The sequence below is a fragment of the Stegodyphus dumicola genome, chromosome 4 (genome assembly GCF_044657685.1).
Source record: "Stegodyphus dumicola isolate Sdum_Otavi_A_Nest chromosome 4, ASM4465768v1".
Classification (NCBI taxonomy): domain Eukaryota; kingdom Metazoa; phylum Arthropoda; class Arachnida; order Araneae; family Eresidae; genus Stegodyphus; species Stegodyphus dumicola.
In genome coordinates this window covers 45107911-45127840 of record NC_140771.1, presented here as the reverse complement: position 1 = coordinate 45127840, position 19930 = coordinate 45107911, and the positions used below count along the sequence as shown (strand labels likewise).

Below are 19930 nucleotides of genomic sequence, written 5' to 3'. Positions count from 1 at the left end.
AACATGACTTTGTTTAGCTAAACATGAAATGGCTAAGTCTTTTTTTTTTTTTTTTTTTCTTTACCAAAGGGCGCAGCGGCGCGTGAAAATGGCAACTGGAACACGGTGATCGTTAAATTTAAATGGATGAAGTCGCGCTTCGCTTGGAATTTCATTTTTCGAAGCAGTTAATATTTTGCTCTCTCTTTCAGTTAGAAATTTCGAAAATTCGTAAAGGAGCTCCGATTATCCCTTTACATAAGTTACGGGCAAAGTGAAAATAAAAAAAAGTTTTATGAAATAAACTTTTATTTAAAAAACTAATGAAGTAAAAGTAGAAAAATAATATATCGTACAGTTTAACCGCAACAAAGTACAGTTTAACCGCTCAAATGCTAATCTTCATGCGATTCACCATACCACGAAGAATTAAAACATGGGACACTTTTGATAAATTTATAAAGTTTCAAGGCTTTTACATTTGGCTATGAAATACAATTACTAGATTTCATTATTGCGGTGCGCATTTGAAAGAGATGTGTTGCATTAAATATTTTTATCTTCAACGCGCCAATTTGTTGCCACTTGGCGAAGAATAAAATATTTAATTTTTTTTTTTTCGTATTTAATGTGTCTGCTGTTGATTAACAAAGTAAGCCATTTAAAAGCAATAAACGCAGTCCTTTATTTATGTTGAATTAACTGCTAGCAGGAGTCGAGAAATTACACTAGATGGATTTATTAAAAGCATTATTTTCTCTTTTATAGTAGCTATTTTAAGCGGCCGCCAACACCAGCGGCTACTTATTTGAAAAGTGTGTGTGTGTGATTATGGCAAAGCCTTGAGGGCTATCTGCTTAAGGGAAAGGATGCCTTCGTGGAGGACTTTCTAAGGGAAACTGGCTCGTATACACGTTACACATGGAGAAAATCACAAAAACGCCCATGCAGCCAGCCCGTTCGCGGGATTCGAACCTGGGACCGAACTACCAGTGTTAAGCGACTTTACCGCTCGGCCGCTGGTGGGCCATTTGAAAAGTGAAACAGACAACAAAAGTGATTCGCCACAAAATTGAGATTCGAGGCTAATAGCTCTTCTGAGCATTAAAAAAATAAAAAAGGGGTGGGGAAGAAGAAAAGAGGAATAACCTATAATTTATTAAAAATAAAATAAAATAAATGGAGAGCTCTCGCTGAGCTCTCCATCTACTCTTGCACTCACTCCTGCTTACTCATATTTTTTTTGTTTTTTGTTTTTTTAGCTTTGTTATTAAGCATCCTTTCCTTCGCACTTACGCTATATACAATTAAACAACAAAATCACAAAAACTTTGAAAGCAGCATAGCAGCATATGTTTAGATTTTCCGATGCACTGTTAAGTATTGCCACACACATTTTTCTATCTTTTATCATATCATGTTTTCTCAGTATAATGCCTTGCAAAACTTATTTTTTGTCCTTTCATTATTAAAGCTTTGTGTGTTAACTTGTTTATTAAATATCACGTTCTTTGCATTTACGCCAGATAAAATTCAGTTCACAGCAAAATCACAAAATATTTAAAAATTGAATATCTTTAGAATTTTCGATAGACAACGTCGCGCACTAAAGATAAAGGTGCTTTATTCCGTACACTGTTGCTACTACTCGCTTTCAAATCGTTGAGTTTGTTAATCAATAATTCATTAAAGTTTTACAAAGCACGAAATAGACAATTCAAAATTCAGGCTGCTAGGTGCACATGTTCCGGTGGAGGAGTACGTTATTTAAAATTTGATGGCTCTAGATACCGTCATTTTTCACAGTGTAAGGAACACACATACATAGGTGCAGATTCTTCATCATTTAATTTCTTTAAAAAATAATACTGGATAATATTTGGTGGCAACAATTTGAAAAGTGGTACAGCCGTTATATTTGGTGGCAACAATTTGAAAAGTGTTACAGCCGTTTATAGCGGACGATGCTAAATCCCTTTCTGGACTAATAGCCCATTCGGACTAACGCTCTTTGGGAAAACACGTATTATTAAACATTTACTCGCATTTTTAAGCAATTTAATCTCGGAGAATAATTTTTTTGTTTAAGTAACTTAAATTAGTAATAAAAATGAAGGAAAGTATTATAAGTAACCTTAAACATCATTAGAATTTAACTAATTTATAAATGATATTAAAGAATTATATTTACAAAATAAATTGAAAATTGTCATGATTCAATTTCTGTACACTATTAATACTGAAATTCGCTTGAAAAAGGTCAGTTAGAATTTTTTGCCTGACCTTTTTATTGTGTAATATTTATATACTCCAGATTAATTGCAATTAAATTGTCTTCTGTAACAACAACTGCCAAATGTTATGACATCATCTGCTATCACTGTTACTATCTCACGCAGTTTTATTTTCTTTTTTGCATTTTCTTTGAAAAATTTTGTTTTATGCTGATTGTTTACGACAGTAACTTTTCAGTCGTCCTGTTAATCTGTAATCCTGCTAATACACTTTCAATTAATTGGGAGTTGACCGCATATCTAAATATTATTAGAATTGTAATATTATTTTTAAACATTCGCTTTGCTATATCACTGAAGAATATTTTGTTATAATTCAGCTAAATAAATGGAATGTTTTATAGCATATGAATTGGTAATAAAAGTTTCATTCATAGGTCGAATTTGCTTTGCCATGATTTTCTTCTTGAAATGAAAATCTGTTTGTACTGATAATACGAATCGATAATTTAATTTAGTTTCGGTATTAAAACTAAAGTTTACTGTAGGAAATTGTAATGTCATATTTAGTACTTTAAATTCTGAGTCATTTGAAGATTTTAAATGATTTTCAGAACATAACTTTCACTTAATGAACTACACTTTTTACTTATATTTTTATTCCAACATTAAATTGTTTCTCATTACGATGTTTGCTTATTATTCCTCTACGTGGCAATTTTTTATACGTCATATAGAGAAACTATTATGAAACTGTAAGATATAAGTTTAGAAACTTATATCTGTAAGATATAAGTTTCTAAGATCAAGTTAACTTTTCTTTCATAAAGTTAACTTGATCTTACGAGGAAAACTTGGCGACTTCTCGCACAGGCGTGAAGGGTAAAATAAACTTTTTATTATTCATCAAACTCTTAACACAAAACAAAAGCGCTTACTCCATGCTCACAATAACACAGATGACTTGTGATGGAACTTCAGAGTAATTTAACAATAAATTTAAAGATAAATAGTTGTGCTAGACTAAAAATTTAGTTTAAGGCTAACTAGGCTGACTCAAAAAACCTACCCGAGTATATATTTACTAAATGGTCAAAAGGCGTATCAGCAACTAAGAGTAACAGCAGCAAGGACAAAATAGTAACGTGCACTGGCTAGCGAAATCACGCTCTGAATAAACTACTAGTTTCGTCTGTTTTTTTTTTACTCTCTTTACTTAACTTTAAATTTGCATCCTGGCGAAGAAATGCGAGGGGAGAATGAGAGATTCAGGAAAGATACCAAACTTAAAATAATTTATTATACAAGCTTAGGGAAAACCTACAAAATTCTTTCGCTGTGCATTCGTTGTGTTATGTTTCTGATATGAGATATGCAGTGTTTCAACTAATTTCCCTCTTAGGAACTCCCACATTTATATTATAGGTTTTCTTATGTTCAATATTTTTTTTGTACGGATTTGTTTTTAAGAGAATAGTTTCCTTCATCCATCCCTTATATTTTTCGGTACATCATATACTACAACATAATGTAATGAACATCTCAACATAATCATAATGCAAAGAACTGAGTATACATCACCTAAGGATAACAATTAGACTAAGAATATATACAAAAGTTTCGGGGAAAAAAATCATTTAAATGAAACAATTTATTGTTTTTCGAACTTTTATTATTTTTAATTTTACAAACATAAACAAGCTATCAGACAGGAAATCATAGCTTCCAATTTGCAAGAGTTCGATTTTAATTATTGTGAGGGTTGAACTTGATGTATTATTATTATAAAATTTTTATTATCAATTTCATTAATGCATTTTTTGCAATCAACAGGACCTTGATTATACGGATCAACTGCCGGCGCGGTGCGTATTTCGACTATCGACCTCCAATCGACTTCTTGATCCTCATAGACTCCTCTTTAAATTTACCTTAATTCTTCAGTGACCGCCTTCAGAAATATTTAACCTGTTTCTTGCTTTTTGTAGTTAAGTTAACTTCATTAAAGCCTGCTTCCCGTGAGTAAGAAGAGGGTTAATTATTTTGTTCTGGTAACAAAATAATCAATTATTTTGTTCTGGTAACAACTTTAATTTGGAGATATGTCTGTCTTTAAATTCCAAAACTTTCTAACTTTTAAATTCCAAAACTGAGTGTAAATTCCAAAACTGAGTATGTTTTTAATAAAAGACTTACTTGTATGATAAAGCGTTATATCAGTAAACAATTAATTATCAGTTTTATTAGTGCATTTTTTGTAATCAATGGGACAATTACAATTTTTAGAACAGAAGAGTGTAACCAATTTAAAATGGAGAATTAAGGGACTATTGCAAATTGAAATCAGAATCTTGATTTACATATTTTTTTTTTACATTACGTATATATATTTCTAATAGCATATAGTAAATTCATCCATCAGTGCTATTAGAAAATACTAATAAATAAATAAGAAATGAAGAAATGCATAGGCAGTCGTCTAAATTGAAGGTAGGAAAAGACTTTGCTTATAACCTAAAACACCGAAGCTTTATGAACCAACAAGTTCAGATTTTCAGATATTTTGCTTCCATTTCTTTATTCCGTATCTGGACATTTATGATTTATATATTGCACAACTTATGTGACAGATACAAACTGAAATCAAAAGCAATAATTTAGTAATACGAATGAGCCAGAATTGCATTAGTTTAAGCTATTTAACATAATGGTCTTCGGTTTGTTTTCAGAATTCTTGTTTGCTGTTTTCGTACAAGCGTAGAAGAAGTTGACGCAGTGAGTGCCGTTTTATGCAGTGTCTTGATTGCTTCCTCTTCTTCAGCCGTGGGATCCCACGTGATACTCGGGGAACGGAGAAGAGAACGATGAATTGTGTTCATGGGCTGTAAGTGGGAAGTCATTTAACAGCAGACGCAGATCTTCAGCCCGTTTTTGTTTCATTGTTGCGAAGAGGGGTCTTCTATGAGGCACGGATCCAAACTTTCCATTAGATTTTCATTTGAAATAGAAACCTAAAGCATTATTCTATATGCATCCTTGTTGCAGTCTTAGGCTGTAAGAGTTGCTTAAATTTAAATTTTCTTGAAGTTGCTTTGGTAATGACATACAGGCGACCATCGAATTTCGCGCATTCTCTTTTCGCACAATTTGCTAGTTCGCAAATTTTTTTAAATTCTTTTTTTTTTTATAGATTTTTGTCAATATTTCAAAAACTGTTATTTAAAACTAAAGCCAGTGTTTATGGATAAAAAACATTGAAAGGGAAACATAAATAATTTCTTCTAGGCATTTTGAAATCAAATAAGAAAAACCCTGTATTACTGCATTCATATTTAAAGACTAGTTCACTTTTCATTTCGTGCCGTAGTCAACCAATATCATTAAAATAAAAATTTACAATTTAAAGTATTTATTTTAGACAGTGCTCCAGGAAACCAAAAGCTTCTACAGAATTTATACCCGGAAATCAGTGTTGTGTTTCTTCTTCTCAATACAACCTCTTCATACAAGTCATGGATCGAACAGTGATACCCACGTTTAAATAATATTAAATGAGGACAATTAGGAGTAAGTTCTTCAAGGTAACTTGTTGTGAAAGTAGGTCTACATTAAGAGATTTTTAGAAGACTTATAATGTATGGAACGTAATAAACAATATTGGAGACTTGTGGGCTGAAGCAGAAGAATCAACAATGAACCGTTCGTGGAAACAGTTATGGCCGCAAATGGTGAGTGATTTTATAAATTATCAAGAAAATTCGGAAACTATCGCAAATGAAATATTTAGGCTAATGAATGAACTAAACTTAAACCTTAATAACAAAGATGTTAGTAAGTTGATTGAATTTCATTCAGAACCTTTCAAATGAATACTTAATTGAGCAACAAGAGTTAAATGGAATATACAATGAAAGTGAGGAAGAAGAAGCTGATAAAATAGTCAAGACTTTGACAATTTAAGACATGAATGAAACCTTCATCCATCTTGATAAAATGTTTCACTACCATGGAGGAATATGATAACAGTACATAACTTATATTATTTCAAGTATAAAGGGTGACAGAGACAAAAGCCTGTCGAACTTTTTAATCAAGGAAAAAAAAAAAAAAAAAAAAATCGTGGTGTACAACTAATTTTTGATAAATTTAAGAAGAAAATGCCTGAAAACGTTTAAACACACCTCGTTAACTTAATAATGCACATTGATAAATATTGATAAATATTTTTAAATACAATTTTTAATATTTTTTTACGTCTTTTTTCGAACATTCAAAATTCGCACTCATTTTCAGAAATCAATTATGTGCGAAAATCGAGGTTTGCCTATATATTATTCTCATCCTAGCTTGAACTTTCAACCTGACGATCATCAAAATAAATAACTTTAAGTTATTTATTTTGATGACTATATTAGTATAAGGTTCTATCTTCAGTTATTTTCACAATGAACTATTTTATTTTGACAAATTCTATTGATTAGAAATTCTGAAACGTTTTTTCAACTATGCCCTCTGCTTTGACTAATTCACCTGTTCTCTAAAATTTTTCCAAGAGACGGATTTTATAAGCACTTTTTATATTTACCTGGAAATCATATCACACTTTTTATACTATTGACGAAATAGAAAGAAGAATTAGGTTCCTCCTCTGTGCTTTTGCTGTATTACAGTCAAAGGATCGATCCTGTAGTTAGAAGGTCCCGAATTCGACTTTGAGCAAGAGGATTTGCTGTTTTCAACGATACCTTGCTCGCAGAACTTCTGTCGTAGAACTCGAACAAAAAATGATAGACGGTAATTCCTCACCGAACTGCGTCTGACCAGTTATGGATTTCCTGGCTCTATTCCACTTGTTTTTAAGTGAATGGTAATTCCTAGAATAAACAGTCGTCTTACGTGTCTTATTGGGGAATCTGAAAACAAGGTTTGAGCATCTAAAGATCCCAAATTTGACTCTTAATCTTAATTTCGGAAAGAGCGCGGTCACTTTTCGCCCTTGACTTTTTCTAGGATAATTCACAATTCATCTTTTCGATAAACATGCGTCTAATAAAGAAAAACTTCAAGTGGTTAAAAGTTGTTTAAGAAAGAAAGGTAGACACCAAGCCTTTTAGTAAGCTGACTTTAATTGTTTTCATTGAGAACTGTTTAGATTATTTAAGGAGAAATTTTAAAAAAATTCATTGTTAAAGGTTGGTAGAAAACTTGCGCTTCCTCCTAGAAATTCTTTAAAAAATGAGTAAAGAAAATCAACAATAATAATAAAAAATGCATATATATTTTTAATCAGATATATATATATATATATATATTTGAGTATGAAGTATGGACTTGTTCGACTTGTTGAAAAATCATTTTAGAATTTTTCAAACCGTTATTCTCAAACATTTCGACACTTGTTTTTTACCTTTTTTTCATTTTTATTTTCAGTTTAGTCATTCTGTTCAATTTATCTCTATTAAATTCAGCTTCTTTGATAATATCCTCAGGTTTATTTCCGATTGCTCTTAAATTAATAGGGAAGAGTTTTCAAATTATAATAAATCTTTCTTCAACTTATTTCCTTTCCTTTACATTAGCTGAAATACCACTTTAATATAAATTAAAGCATTTTCATAAATATTGTTTTGAATTATAATTCTGCTGATTTAGTTTGAGAGTAGCGAGAATATATACATCTTTCGTTACACATTCAAATTTGGTTTCATTTGACGTTGCACAATAGGTAGCTTTTTTTTTTTTTTTTTTTTACTTAGGAAGAGTCTCCTATCTAATGCAGATAGGAGGCCTTTTCAGCACAAATTTTGTTTTATAAATAAAAGAAAATTTGTTAAAATTTCCTTTAATTTAAAGTTTGAATCTTAAAATTTCGTCCTCGATGTCGGAAATATCGAGGACGAAAAAAAATAAATAAACCTTGTATATTTAGTAAGAGAAAAAAAGAGAAAAAAATGCAAGAGGAAAACGTCTTCCTACATCGTCGGGGGAAAAAAAACGCAAAGAACATCACTGTAAAACACCACAGTCCGAAATGTGCGGTTCCAAAACTTTGCAGTTTTAAAGCATCGTGGTAAAAAAAATTCAAAGTCATTATTTAATTAATCTTTTATGAAGTTGAATTAGCAGTTTTCATGAAAAATATAGAGTAAAATATAACGTTCACATGTAAAATACAGCATATAAAAGATCAGGAAAAGAAAATGAGCGACTACTACCATTGCGCGATTGTTTGTAGGTGCTTTGTTTTTCATCCCGATATTTTATAAGACTATGTTTTAAAACTGCGAATTCGTTTAACTGCTTTATTTTAAACGACGACTTTTTATACCGCGATGCATTAAGAACTGCGATTTTTTTCCTTCTTGCTTTCTTTTCTTCCACGTTACTTTGTACGACGGTGCTTTGCTCTTGTATTGTTTTTCTTGCACAATGTTTCCGTTCGCGATGTTCGCCGTATACTATTTTAAGAGTCAAATAGTAGATAACACCTCTCAACGCTAATAGTTCGGATCCACAAAAGGATTGACTGCACGGTCATTTCGGTAATTTTTCCCATGTGTAGCGTGAATAAGAGCTAGTTGGAAATTACGCCACGAAAGTATCCTTCCTTTCGCCAAGTAGTCCGGGCATGCTTTGCCACATTCAGTTCAGCAAACATATCATTTTATGCAAGGTTTAAGGTAAACTATAATTGCCCGCTTCTGATTTTATGCTTTTGTAAATAATATTTTAATACCATTTAGACATTTCTCCGCAGCTGAAAGTTCTAATACGGGTAACATTGCATGAATTTTGTTTCCTCCAAAATATTTTTGATGCGGGAAACTGTCTGCGTGTGATTTCAAGTCACATTTTGTGTAGTGTCAGTGCAAATTCTAATACCTTTCTCTCAATTACATCAAGTTCAAACTCCTATATTGTTATACGATGTGGCAACTTCGTAGCTTCGTTCCTGCTATCGTAGCGCATTTTTTTAGGAAAAAAAAATCAGTTACGATAGCAGGAATAGAACTGATATGCCTAATAAATGCTAGGAGCTATGTCGTTAATAGAGAAAGTTTCTTCAACATAGATTGTATGAGACTTTTAAAGATAGGTTATTAAAAGACGTTGACGAATATACAAGGCTTATTTTTCGTTGCACTATAACTGTTTTTCTTTTTTGTACACAAGACTTCAGATACTTGAAGCATTATTAATAAATATGTACGTATTGATCCTACAGACTCATCTTTCAGCGCCATTAGAAAATGTTAATAAATACATAAATAAAAAGAAATGAATATGCAGGAACTTAAAAAGCTTTCATAGTTGCTACAAGAATTCCCAAAACAAACAGAGCATGGTTAGAACACTTTAAATAAATGATTTCTTTATATCTGATGAAGAAGTTGTTGTATTCACACTGCGCCACATTGCCTTCACAACTGACGAAGGACATGTTACCTCTCAAACAGAACCTAAATATTTAGTAACAAAGTTCTCATTCTATTTAAATGCTTGGTTAGGGACTTCGTGCACAGATATGGAATTTTAACATCCACTCGAAAAGATACAAGGGAAACACTTGGATAGAAGTTCCAAAAATTAAAAATAGTCATTCATTTTTATTATTTTATACTAATTAATAAACAAATAAACTTATTTATTTAATATTATAATATAATATATTAATAAACAAATAAAATATTTATACGGAATATTATGTAAAATATATTGCTTATTAAATATGTTTTATTTTACTGGTTTATGCTTCACACAGTAATGTTTAGCATACATTTTTTTGCAATCCGAAAAACATGATTTAGCAATATTATGAATAATTTCATAATAATATAAAATTATCGGACATACAGGAAGACCAAAGATAAACCAAACGCAAAGCAAATGATGATCACATGAACTGTAAGACTGGCTGAATAACCTGTCTCGCCCTTAAGAACGTAAACAGAGCTTATAATAGAACCATTTATTGATAAGGTTTTGCCCATCAAATCTATTATCATTAACAATTCAGGGAAACAGAAGCCTCATAAGCCATAGATAGTCAGCCTCTTATATTCATTCAAAATAATAATTAACATTAAAGCATAATGAAATTACTTAAATCTAAAACTTCTCAATATCGACCAGAAGATTTCCTGCCTTCTCCAAATCAATTTTATAACAAACTGAACATAAACCAAATATATATTACTGAACTGTTTATGCTGAAACATAAACCAAATATATATTACTTTACATAAAGGTCAATGTATATAATTAATAAAAATGCAGACTTTCCCAGAAAATTAATATATTGAGCTCCGCCTGAGATAACCACTGACCTGACTTTGTTGTAAAAATCTTACAGTGTTAATAGTCATCCTGGCAGAAGGGAAAATTTCCTCCGTGTAAAAATATACATATAAATATTACATAGGCATACAAGGCCTGTGAATAAACATAGATATGTTGATTACAATCATTGTCTTGTACAAGTTACATATGATAGATACATAAAATCATGACAGCTATGTGTACATTTAAACATTATATGAATTCATATTTACAACACTTTTACTGAGATAATCAAATTAAACTTGTAATTCATTTACACATTGACTAGATTTTCAATATCATTTAAACTGCTTTACAATATTATTTTTATCAAGTACATACAAACTGGATAGTAATATGCTTACATTACAATAGTTTTGCTCTTACAGTCTTGTTATTATGCTGCGGGGTGAGCTATTTTCCTAGTGTTGATATTCAGTTGTTGTAGTATTTAGAATTGCTATTAAAATTATGTTACGAAGATACAATTCTCAAGAGAGGGGGAGAATTTCTTAGTATCTTGCTGAGCAAAGCCTGATTACCTCCTCTATTTTAGTTTTCGTCTGCTTGTTGCCGCGGGTATTCTCCACCCATTGCGGCCAGTATTCACTGCTTGGCATTTTAAAATGCAGTTTATCGGTAAAATTAATATACTGACAAAGACGCTTCTCTACTTGCACACAGCATACTTCAAAAACATAGAATCCATTTGGAGGACTGTCTATATATGTTTTCCACTAAGTCCATGATGCTATATAGATGTTGTACGGAATATGAATCCATCTCATTTATAGAAAAGTATGTTACACGGTGAGAAAATACTAATTTTATTGAATAATCACAGCACAATAACAGGAATTGTAAAGCTATATTACGTATTGTGGCCGAAGATGAACTCTACCGAGCATAGAAAACTTCACTTGCTTTGGGTTCGGCTTAGGCCGCCCGACATATTCAAGGAAATAAAAAATATGAAAGGTTTCAGATGTTATATTACGGACAAATGGGTTTTATTTTTTTAACGGGGATTATAAACGGGATTTGAAAAGTGATACAGAGTTCAAAATCATTCGACGGAAAATACCGTTAAACATTGTAGCGTCTTCCGGTTGCTACGCTACCAACATAACACCAGAATGAAATGTGAAGAAACCTCACGCATAAAATATCAGTGTTTAAAGGTGCGCGCTATGTTAATGTTAATAATGTTAAAGGAACGCTTTGAAATCGAACAAAAATCCGTTAAGGTTTTACAAATATGAAATAGATAATAAATAAATTCTAAATTCCAAATCTGGGCTTGCAGGTGCCCATATTCGACTGGAAGACTACGTTATTTAAAATCTGATACTTCTAGGTAGCGTTCTTTTTCCACAATGCGGAAAACATACCTACATTCATGCAGATTCTTCATTATTTTAGAAGGTATTTCTTCCGCCTTCCTAGCATGCCTTCGTGTGTAATGGTCAGCACGCTCAGCGCGTATTCGAGAGGTCCTTGGTTCGAGTGCCGGCGAGGGAATTTCTCATTTTCATGATTCCTGCATCAAAATACCTAATGGCTCTACAGTGGCACCCGAACTAGAAAGATGGTGGAGGGTGATTTGGCGACTAGGCCCAATAATCCTCAGGCCCCTTTAAAAATGGGAGCATATAAGACATTCCCCCCCCTCCTTAGCATGCCTTCGTGGTGTAGTGGCCAGCACACTCAGCGCGTATTCGAGAGGTTCGAGTCCTGGCGAGGGCATTGCTCATTTTTTATGTCTACTGATTCGAAATAATCTAATGTCTCTACCATTTAATTTCTTTAAATATAATGCAGGGCTCTAATATTTGGTGGCAACAATTTGAAAAGTGATTCAGACTTTTATAGTGAAGCAACGCAAAATGCCAAAACGAAATTAATAAACCTTTTGGGTTGACGCCCATTCGGGCTAAAAATGTTGTGACTTGGGCTCCTAATGATACACGGTTTCTTGCAAAAGTAAAGGAGGACTTATTGTTTGTTACCTATTTTAGATCCGGAATAGATGTTCGGCTTCTTAATGATTAGATGGAGGTGATATGACTTTTCTTACTTATTTGAATGTGTGTGTCGTTCACGATTATAGGGAGGCCGAATGCGAAAAGGAAACTTAAATCGGTTTTAAGTTTCCTTTTCGCATTTTAATAATTTACCCTTCCAAGATAGTTTTTCCAAGAGTTCTGTATTTGGATGTCTCTATAAAGGCGGTAAATCTAGTTGGTTTGAAGTCCAGAACCTACTGGAGTAACTTTTACTACCTGAGCTATCAATGCAGACGACGGATTTCGGGTCCTTATCAACTAAATTCTAATGACTGGCCTTGACAGTCTGATGTAACAGGATTTGCTTTTAACAAGTTTAAAAACAAACGCAGTTTCTTGTCTGAATAAATTATGCATTCATTATTTATATATACAAGAAATAAAAGTAAATTGTTCATAACTGAAGCTTCTCAATTAATTCAAAAGTAAATTACCAAGTTACGGGATTGAAATATTTGAAATATCACATAAGTATTATTTAAATATTAATATTACTGTTATTATTATAACATGTTTTCCCTATATTTTGCAGTATATCCTTTAACAGGTTCATTCATGGATGGGCGAGGTACGGAGATTGATGTAATGAAGATAATAGTCCTTCGAAAGGTAGCTTTGGTAAGACTGAGTTATTTATGCTATTATTATTACTATTATTATTATCACAGTTTTTTACTGGTTTATAAAATGCGCATTCTTTCAGCCTCTTCGCAACTTTAGAATTTGAAATATCTACGTAAACGTAAACTTTCCGAAATAATGCATGGAAGCTTTTATTGTTTGGGAATACTATGTATGTCTGTCCAAGAAATTTTGTTCTTTTATAGAGTAACACTGCTCTACAAAACTGTAAAAGTACTGACTCGTACATAACGATTTTTTTTTAAAATTAAAATGACATTATTCCTAGACCGCAATCCTCGGGTAACTGAAAAAACAGATTCTTTCGTTTAAAATTATTCTCAAAGGCGAGAAACTTTAGAATAGTCAATGCAAAAGAAAGTGGCGACATCTTTATTAGATTATTAATTATTGCAGAATCGGCCGGCAGATTATTCAAAGTAGAACAATCTAATAAAAGCTTGGACAAATTTGTGGTATTTATCCGGTCATATTTCTTGAGTCGTAACTTACTGCTCTGATTAAAAAAAAAATAACCAGAACAGCATTTAAAAATTTTTCCTTGCAGTTAAACTCTTCTACTCAAAGGCTTCGGAAAAGCAGTGCTCCAAACTAATGACTAGTTAGCATTTTTATGGAGAGCAAATCTTTAATAGTCACAACAAATAATATTTACATATTCTGCTTTATAACCACATTCAGGTTCAAAGAATCATGTATATGTATACGAAAGCTAAAATTCTGTATACTGTCCTTCTGTCGTATGTGTTTCGAAAGCTGAAATTCTGCATCACGTGTTGAACTTTCGGAAAACATTGTGTTAAAATATGAGCAGCAAAATGCTGCGGATACTGTTATTTTCGAGAAACTTGCTATAAAAGGATCATAATTTTTACAAAACAATTCGTGCAAAAATTTAACAGGTCATAATAAAATTTGCAAACTTTAATAACACGCAAATCAAAGCGTTAGGATCTAGGCCATGTTACTTTAATTATATCAGTAATGGAGTCAAATGGAAATGGAGAGGAGGGAATTAAAGGTAATGCATATGTCCATTTCACCTTTGCGCATTTAACACGTTCCGAAGATTTAGAGGATAAAAAATTCTTTCTAAACAAATCCGACGAATGAGAAAAATTAATGAGCAAATAAAAATTATCGGAATGCTCAAAACTGGAGCATCATTCTTGAAAGTTTGACATTGTTTATTGTTTCCCAAAATGACATCAATTTCTTTCAAAGTTGCTTCAGTGAATTAAATGCTGCTGCTAAGAAACCGAGGAATAATAGACCAAAGCTTAACTCCCTCAGGCAAGACCGCATTGTAAATATTCAAGCATGATTTTCGGGGAACCAGTACTTTTCTGATCCTGAGTCCACAAGGCATGCTATCTGACTGCCAGCTAACTACTGTGAAATGAGAATTTATTAGTTACCACCTGCAGTATCCTCTAACGTTCAATCGAAAGCGAGAGTACTTAGTAAAATTGCAAAAATTTACTTCAGGTAAATTAGTTCAAATAATTATAATCTGAGCTCAACGTTCAGGTTTCTTTTCCGTCTCATAAAAATTTTAACTTTTTCTTCGAATCCATTATTTGCATTTTCCCCGAATGAGCTCTTGAGCGAAAAAAAAAGCACAGTGCGCATTAAATAAATAATAATAATAATAAACTGGAAGCTTTAAGATTTTAAATTACGCCCAAAGGAGCGTTATCTTCATTTACCTATACATACACGTTTCGAGGCTAATGTTAATGGCTAATGTTCCTTTGGGCTATAAATGTTTTAGAACAGCCTATCTTTAGAATATCTGACAGACAGTCTCGGGCGCTGGAGATAAATTTTTTTTTTTTTTTTTTTTTTTCGTACAGTGTTGCCATTGCTCGCTTTGAAATCGTTGAGTTTGTTAATCAAAAATTCGTTAAAGTTTTACAAAATTTGAATTGCAAAATAAAATATTAAAAACAGCATATCTTTATAATTTCCGATAGGCAGTCTCACGAGCTGGGGATAGAAATATCTTTCCCGTACAAGGTTGCCATTGCTCGCTTTGACATCATTGAGTTCGTTAATCAAAAATTCTTTAAAATTTTACAAAGTATAAAATACACAATAAAAAAAAAATTCGAATTTTAGAATTCGGGCTTCCAGGTGTCCATATTCGGGTGGTGAACTACGTTATCTGATGGCTCTAGGTACGGTTGTTGCACAAATTCATGCAGATTCTTCATTATTTAATTTCTTTAAACATATTACAGGGCGATAATATTTGGTGGCAACAATTTGAAAACTGATTCAGAGTTTTATAATGATTCAACGCAAAATCTCGTTTTGGGACTAATAGCCCTACTGGGATAACATTCCTTTGGGCGAATTAAAAAAAAAGAAACAAATAAATTTAAATAAAAACTTCCTATGCGATGCCCGGTGGCGCAGTAGCACCACAGGTCCGGGGTTGGATCCCTGGACTCTGCAAAGTTGACCCAACCTTTCGTCCCTTGAATGGGTCGATAAAATGAGTACCGAGTTCGCTTGGCTCGGTCCTGCGACAAGCTGACCGCTTGTCCAGGTAAGATGCTCAAGCACCCCGGATCTCACGGTCGAGAAAGCAGATATCAGGGCTCTGCCGGCCATGGCTCTCTAAGGGCTGCTTGTGCCGCTGAGTTTAGTTTCCTTTAGTTTTAAAAGTTTTCTGATCGAGGTACATAATATATAGCATTAGAAATACGTTTTATGAATTACAATAATCCTACATATATTTACAATAATTATTGATTGGATGTATTGCATGTTAAACCCATTTCAAATTATGTCGGTTAGACACAATATTAAAGAATTTAATATGGACACCACATGATTTCCTTGAATAGCGGCAATTAACTGATATTAAATGTTGTCAGATATTTACAACAATAAACTGATATTAACCATATATTGTTATACTAACTGCATATATAAACTCTTATTATGTATGTTGTTAAGTTTCCTTATTTGACGAAAATTAATTTTTTAAATTTGATATTGCTAAAATATAAATACATTAGTCATTTACAACACTTCTTTAACTGGAAGTATACGACAAATACCAACAACTGCGAAAATCAAGGCCAGGTAAGGAATTTTAAGTCAGCAAGGGGTATGTTTGGAACCTCCGATTGCAGTAAAAAAGAAGGTCTACCACGAGATGTTACAACAAATCCTATTTAGAATCCATTTTAAAACCCTTTTTACAATCTATTTTGGAAAAGAGTCATTTATTCTATCCATACGTACAGGTGTCGCGCAAAACATCGTCCAAATGGATTCGGGAACCATCAAAATTAATATTTCCACTGAAATATGATACTCGAAATTTTTCGCAATTACAATACTTCCCTTATTGCATAAGGAAATAAAAAGTATTTAAATTATTAGGAAAGTTGTTTATGCTTTAAAATATATAAGATTCAGTTTGATTTAATTTGGAAAATAAATTATAAATCTTACCCTTTGCTAAATGACAACACTCTGAGAATTTATTACTTTTCAATATCTAATGTTGTTAATCAGTTCCAAAATCTGATTTAGTATGGAAAATAAATTATAAATCTTATCTTTTGCTAAATGACGAAACTCTGAGAACAAACGTTTTGCGACCCTGCGAGAAAGATAAGTTAAAGATTTTATGCTTTGCAAATGGGAACGTATGCAAAAGTTGCACTGGTGATAAATGATTTATAATGTAGCGCAGTGAGCCAAACGTTTTAGAAAGCCTCCACTGAAACGTTTTTAAAGCCAAAAATAACTGGTAATAACTTATAGCAAGTGATATATATTACAATTAATTCGTCCGTAGTTTTACAGCTGATCCAGTTTCCTTCCCTCGTTTATTATAATGACAAAACAGTCATGAAAATTCGTCATATCATAACTTCGTCTAATTATGCACAACCAATAAACACAAGTAAGTTTTAGGGAATGTTTTTAAACTATTATCCAGGAACATTAACTAAATCTATGGATTAATATTTAATTAAAGGCTATACTTTTTAATCAATCTTTTGCATTTCTTGTATACTATTGATATCATCTACTGATAATTTAAGAATACTTAAAATAGAAATGGGCTCGGAAGCTACCTAAAATCATTCTTTGCCATATGCGCTTGGTCCCTGTCTGTATCGGAGTTGTCAGAAAATCAGGGGGGCACATTTTATTATTTGCAAGCGTTGGGCGACATCGCTTGCTGGCCGGGACAGAAATTGCGGAAGCCGCTCTGTAATTGTACGTAATAGGCACTCTCTCCATTTGATGCGCCAACCGTTGCTTTTGCGCCCAGATGTTCCACTTTGGTCCTATTTATTGAATCTTTCTTCTTCTTTTATTTATTTATCATTCTCAGAATCTTCCTTGCTTCATCTTCGAAACTTGGGAACTTGATGATTGAAAGTTCTTTCTATTTTACAAATTCTCTTTAACAAAGAAGTACTTAATATGCATTCAGCTTGGAATCAAGCTTTCAGATGTTTCGAAGTATATGATTTAAAGTTTAAGAGTCTTTAAGAGTTCATAAAATATGTATATAAATACAAATGAAAACATATAATTTCATTCCAGATACGCAATACAATAGAAATCCTTTTAATCAGCGGCAATGGGATCTCGCTGATTCCGGGTAATTGAATATATATTTCTATAACTTGTTTTGTATTTTGTGATGCCATATGTAGGAATTGTAACAAACAATATCCTTCGAACGTGTTTTTTTATTTAACGGCTACAATTAAAAATGATATCTAAATCGTTAGGATTATTTAAAATTAAAATAAACACACATAATTTTATATTTCAGAAAAACGAAATGAAACAATATTTTTAAAATATCATATTTATCACTTGAAAGTTACATATTGCTTAGTGTGATAGCATATAACTTCGAATGTCTGCCTGCTTACAAGACTGTCGCCGTAGTTTTAAAAGTTCGCTGTGTAAGCAATGAAGCTTCATAGAATATTTCTTGGCAAATCTTATGGAAGTTTGCAATCCTTTGCCAGCTTCTTGCACGTAACTTTCTTGCTCTGTCCACCTTTTTTTTTTTTTTTTTTTTTTTTTTTTCAATTTGAAAAAAATTTTTACTTCTTTATTCTCACAGATTTGATAGAAAAGTTGCTGTAAGTAGTTAATTGTCCTGCCTTAATTAACTGCGCTCTACTTTCTTTAACATGTAAAAATTACGAGATAAAGATAAAGTAAATATTCAATAAAATACTCATCAAAGGAAAAGTATGGAATGTAGTGATAATTTAATAAATACTGAGATTATATCTATGGTGTCTAAAAACAGGATGCGTCGAATCATGCTCTCTTAAACAATCTGCAGGCCGCTATTTAACATTCATACTACTAAACGCGTGTTTTTAACGAGCAATTCTAAATATAATTAACAGATCACGAGACAGTGACAGACAGGTTTGGCCTTGGTAGGCAGTAATCGCCAAAGTGAGGATGTCCTCCATTGAGGGAATGAAAGCGCTGGCCCCCGCATAATACTATCGACGTTTCCTCTGATCTGATACTCACTGGAACCAGTGTCTATATTCATTCTCCGCTTTTTCCTTATTCGGATGATCAAAGCTATTTGTCTTCTTACATGCATGTCTTCTTATTCAAAAAGATCACTATTAATTTTGAGAATTCTTTTCTGTTTTATGACTAAATAGGTGATTAATTTTCAATTTAAGGACTTCAGAATAACACTTAATTGATTTCCTTTGAAGTGAGAATTTATAATAAGTATTATATTGACTTGCATTTGTAGGGATAGGAAATTAGCTCAGAATTACCTTGCATTTTGAAAGTTCCTTTTTTTCAAAAATCTCTTAACCGATTTTAGAAAGCTGAGAAACAAGCACACAAAAATTTTTAATGCCGAGTTTTAAGATAGTCGAAAATCTATATTCTAAACGCATTGTTCTATACAGTTCAAAAGCTTTTCACTTGTTAAACATGCGCACAGAAATTTCTCATAGTTAAAGAACGCTTCTGTAGTATATTATTAAGAAACTACAGCATCTTCAGACTGAGGTATATTGAAAAATGATTTGAAGTCTAGAACTTCAGGAATTTAAAGTTATGTGCAATAGCTTTAAGTCTAACACAATAACGATATCAAAAACTGTCAGTATATAGCCAATATTCTGTTTTGGAAACTGGGGGAGTTTATATTAGAAAAGAAATAACTCGTTCAAAAGAAATTTTAACCTTCCAAACTTATCAATATTATCACATTAATGGCAATGAAATAAAGTTGCATGCATATTTGTCAAACAAGGCTATGTCAATGACAGACACTCACGCATTTGAGCAGCTGCTTTGACAATTGTGTAGATTTAAAACACTTGAAAAATGAATAACTGCACATATACAGGATTTATGGGAAAGTTTAGGTATAAAATTTCGTAATACTTCCAAGGAAGGGTTATGACAACTGCATAGTCAAGATACGTAGGCTTTGAATTTCCAAATATACGTGTTATGGGGATTAACCCGCATTTCTCAAAAAGTGATCGAATCAAGGTTCTTAATAAAGATGAAAACTTCGTAAGCGTTTTTGAAAAAAAAATGCGAATTTTATGTGAATTTTTTTGCTAAAGCTGGGAATAAAGTCCAAAAGCATAATGTTAATTCGATGTTTGAAAGAAAAGTAATCTTTGATGTAGTATAAGA

At 32.2% G+C, this 19930-nt stretch overlaps 1 protein-coding gene across 2 annotated transcripts in view; it reads left to right on the top strand.

Moving 5' to 3' along the window:
• Positions 1 to 19930, top strand: part of LOC118192636 (uncharacterized) — a 119830-nt gene that overhangs the window by 25477 nt on the left and 74423 nt on the right. The window contains exon 2 of one of the 2 annotated variants that reach the window (XM_085814793.1): positions 13146 to 13216. The gene's annotated coding sequence lies outside the window, so the exon portion shown is untranslated. Of the gene's footprint in view, positions 1 to 13130; positions 13217 to 19930 lie in introns of both variants that reach the window. The other variant, XM_085814792.1, reaches the window with a different exon arrangement.